The sequence below is a fragment of the Phaseolus vulgaris genome, chromosome 3 (genome assembly GCF_000499845.2).
Source record: "Phaseolus vulgaris cultivar G19833 chromosome 3, P. vulgaris v2.0, whole genome shotgun sequence".
NCBI classification, from domain to species: Eukaryota; Viridiplantae; Streptophyta; class Magnoliopsida; order Fabales; family Fabaceae; genus Phaseolus; species Phaseolus vulgaris.
Genome location: NC_023757.2, coordinates 40,577,883 through 40,582,538, shown reverse-complemented (window position 1 = coordinate 40,582,538; position 4,656 = coordinate 40,577,883).

Sequence of the window (4,656 nt, the reverse complement as noted above, 5' to 3'; positions counted from 1 at the left end):
TACCATCATCCCCGAATAACTGAAAGGTGTCTTCATAATATCATGGGGAGTTTGATAAGAATTTGTATTAGGAGTTTTTTTTGTGTATTGGACAATGTTGTTGCTTAATAAAAAAAATAGTATCCTAATTATATTTATTTACTTTTAAGAAACTTAAATATTGTTAGTTGAACTAATTACACATGCTTTACTTTTTATTAATTTTTTAACTTTGTATTAAAGTAAAAGAAGAATAATTATTTTACTGTTTTATTATACACTTATAGAAGCAAAGTGCCAATGGTACTAAAGTTATCTTTCATCATTGATCGAACCTTTTGATAAATGTTTGTTCAATGCTATTCCTTTAATATTACTCTTTTACATCTCATTTTAACACAAACTTTGTAAGTCTTTTAATTTTCTTTTTATTTTTTATGAACTTTTTCTTTTTCTCCCCAAAGGTATATTCATCTTGAAGGTACAAATAATAATATTTTCAAACAAATATTTGGAGGTGATCATTTTCAGATAATTCTTAAAAATTGCAAGCTAGTCCACTTTAGCTAATAAACTCAAATGCAACTAAAAATAAAAGAATGATTACAAGTGACTTTGAGTTATCAATAATTAATCTCTACTATATTTTTTTAAAAAAATAACTCTTTTACTCCGTACTAATATTTTTTTTTAAACACTGGACATCCTAATTATATTGGGTTACCACTATTTTATCTGAGTAATGTTTATTTTAGGTAAAAAATTATCTCAACTCCTGTACTTTTTTTTCTGTATTTCCTTTATGTTTTTATCGAAAGATTTTGAAAGTGTATATTTATAGAATTGTATTTTAGTACATGAAAGTATATATATATATATATATATATATATATATATATATATATTAATTGACTTCCACATGTTTAATGTAAGGATCGAGAAAAATAGTCTTAGAGTAGAAATAGTACAATTAAAATGGCACCTGAATATTTTATTATTAAAAGGGAAAAGGCTATATAAATAGAAATTTAGTTATCCAGGTTTCATTTTAAAAGAAGCACCATCTCTTTATAATCTTCTTTTTCCTTTTCTCTTCCTTCTCTCTAAGATTCCAACCTCCTCGTTCATCAGTTTGACGATCGGAGTCCACCATTAGACTCCTGGCAGCGAGATCTAAAAGACTACCAGATCAGAATATTTGATAGAGTAAGTTCATTTTTGTTTCATTTTTCCTTTCCTCTCCCTTCTCTCTAAGATTCTGACGTTCTCGCTCATCAATTTGATGATCGGAGTCTGTCATTAGACTCTTGGTAGTGAACTCTACGAGATTGCTCAATCAGAATCTTAGATAGAGTAAGTTCATTCTTGACTCATTTTCCTTTGAGTTAGTTTTGATATGGTTAGGGTTGCCTTTTAGTTTAAGTTTGCATGTGAGGTTTTTATCTTCAGAATTAGTCTCTGTTAGATTAGGGTCCTAGTGATATACTTAGATTTGTGATCAGGACTTTGTGGTGCAGGTTAGGTTATCCTTAAGCTTTTGGTGGGTTGGAGCTCTTAGTGAGCATTTGCTCAAGTTTAGGTAAGGGAAACTAGTTTTATTTTTAAATAGAACCCTAGGTTAGAAGATCTAGATCTGGGGTGATGTGGTTGTTGGAGATCCCACATCGACTAGAGATTAGAGCCTTTCATTGTATATAAGTGGGTGCAAACCTTAACTTTATGAGCCGGTTTTATGGGGTTGAGTTAGGCTTAAAGTCCACTTCGTAATATGGTATCAGATCCATTTCGAGCCTATCCTAGTGAGTATTTGTTGGGCCTATCGTGCCACCCGCTATCGGACCACCCATAATATATAGTTCCATGCACGAGTTGGCAGTCTCGGCGTGAGGGGGGTGTGTTGGAGATCCCACATCGACTAGAGATTAGAGTGAGTTGAAGTGTTTTTATTTTGTTGAATTACTTAAATGAAATGTTTGATTTAAAGAGCATATATTTGGAACTTAGTTATGTGTTTAAATGAATTTTGAGATATTTGGATTGTTTAGAAAATTTAAAATATGATGTGATTGAATGGTGCATTGATGTGTTAAATGATGTATGTAATGAGGTGAAAGTGTGATCAAGACATAATATTTTCAGGAAAGGAAATATCGTGTTGAGATTGTTATTAGGGTGTATTGATTTGTGAGTGTCCTGTGAATGAGACAATCCTGAGTCTACTGGTATAATGGAATCACATAGATGAAGTTATTAAGTTGGTGAGAGTATGTGAAAGATGATTTATGAATTTTGATAGACATGTTAATATATTTAATTTTCTATTTTAAACTATTGGGCTTTGTTTGTTTGGCCCAACTTTTCTTTTCTGTTTCAGCTAGGTCTTAATCTTTTTCTTATATATACATCATGTATTTTACTCTCTAATATACAAGTGAATAAAAGTTTCTTTTATATTTATTTTTCTCTACAATTAGGGTTTATCAAAACTTCTCTTTCTTCATTACGATTACATGCGATTACGACGCTACGTTAAAGCATCACACCAGACAAGAAATATTCATCTTCATTTACTGTAATATGGTATCAGAGCTCTTCGAATGAAGAGTTCTGTTGCACTTCTCTCTGATTTTTATTTCCCTCTTTGCTGTTCTTGGTTATTTTTGTTCTGTTCTCTTTCAAAATCTTGATTGGTTTTAAAAATATTTTAGGCAATGTTTAATGAAAACCCTAGTCTTCATAGTCCTAATAGTAGTCACACTACTACATGCAATTTTTGTGGTAAATATGGTCATACTGAGGCTGTTTGTTTTCACAAAGTGGGTTTTCCTTCTGGTAATGTTAAAACCTCAAAGTTTTCTTTTACTAGAAAAGTCTGCACTTTTTGTAATCGTCTTGGCCACACTGTCGACACCTGTTATAAAAAGCATGGGTTCCCTCCTGACTACAAATTCACCAATTGGACATCTCAAGCTAATAATATGATTACTACTGACACTTTTTTTCTGAGCTTTTTCCTAAAGAACAGGATGTAAAGGGGATTCAACTTACATCACAACAGTGTCAATTCCTTACCAACATTTTGCGTCAGCAAAACCTTGAGGATCCTGCCCCTCACACTCAAATTAATCAAGTCGGCACCATATCTACGGATGAAATCCCCAATACTGAGCATTCTTCAACATGTAAGTTTCTCTCTTCACTATCTTCTATAAAAGAATCTTGGATTATTGATTCTGGTGCCACTTATCATGTTTGTCACAATTTGAACGTTTTTACTACTTATACTAAAATTAAATCTGTCTTAATTAGTCTTCCAAATGGCCAAACCGTTTATGCCACATATTCTGGTTTAGTACGTTTTTCTGATAAGTTTTATTTGTTTGATGTGTTATACGTGCCTCATTTTCAATTAAACTTAATATCTGTTTCCAAACTCACACACCAACTTAAATGCACTTTAACTTTCACTTCAACCCACTGCATTATACAAGACAATCTCACCCAAGAGAGGATTGGTACAGTTAAAGCCACCGTTGGCTTGTACCTTGTCACTACCTTGCCTGCTTTTAGTCGTTCTAAACCGCATTGTTTTGCTCCTTTTATTAATTGTAATATCACAGACAAAACACTATGGCATTATAGACTAGGACACCCTTCACATGAAAGATTACATGTCTTAAGCAAACAATACTATTTTATTACTGTTGATACTCATCATGTATGTGACACTTGTAGTCGTGCAAAACAGAGAAAACTTCCTTTCACTTTAAGTAATATTGTTACCTCTGCTATTTTTGATCTTGTACACTTTGATATTTGGGGACCATGTTCCATAATTTCTATGCAAGGTTTTCGTTATTTCTTGACTATTGTTGATGATTACTCGCGTTATACTTGGGTTATTCTGCTGCATAACAAATCTGAAGTGCGTCAGCACATCATTAACTTCACTGTTTTCGTTCAAAATCATTTCAAAACTAATATCAAAACGATTCGTACTGACAATGGTGTTGAGTTTGCTATGTCAAATTGTTATGCTTCAAAGGGAATTATACATCAAAAATCTTGTGTTGAAACACTATAACAAAATGGCATTGTAGAACGTAAACATCAACACATACTAAATGTAACCCAAGCTTTACTTTTTCAAGCAAATCTTCCTCATATTTTTTGGGAATTTGCTGTAAATCATGTTGTTTTCTTAATAAATGCTATTCCTACTCCATTACTTAATAACATCACTCCTCATGAAAAGTTGTTTGGAAAACCATATGACATTTCTTTTCTAAACGTGTTTGGTTGTCTATGTTATGCTAGTACCATTACTGCACATAGGAAAAAAAATTAGATGATAGATCTATCAAAGGTATTTTTCTTGGCTTCCCGCAAAATACAAGGTTATATTATCTTAAATTTAAAGTTTCATAGCATAGAGATATCAAGACATGTAATCTTTCATGAAAACCACTTTCCATATAAATTGGACAGTGGCTTTCCTAAGGACCCTAACACTTTATCTCTCCCTATTTCTAATGCATATAATTCTGCTTTTGATTTTTTTTTCTGATACTGCACCTCCTGTCGAGCCATGTGCCTCTACTCCTGCACCCAATATTGTCCTTCCACCAACCTCATTATCCTATGATCTTCCAACAAATAGTGCCTCTGCTCCTGCAT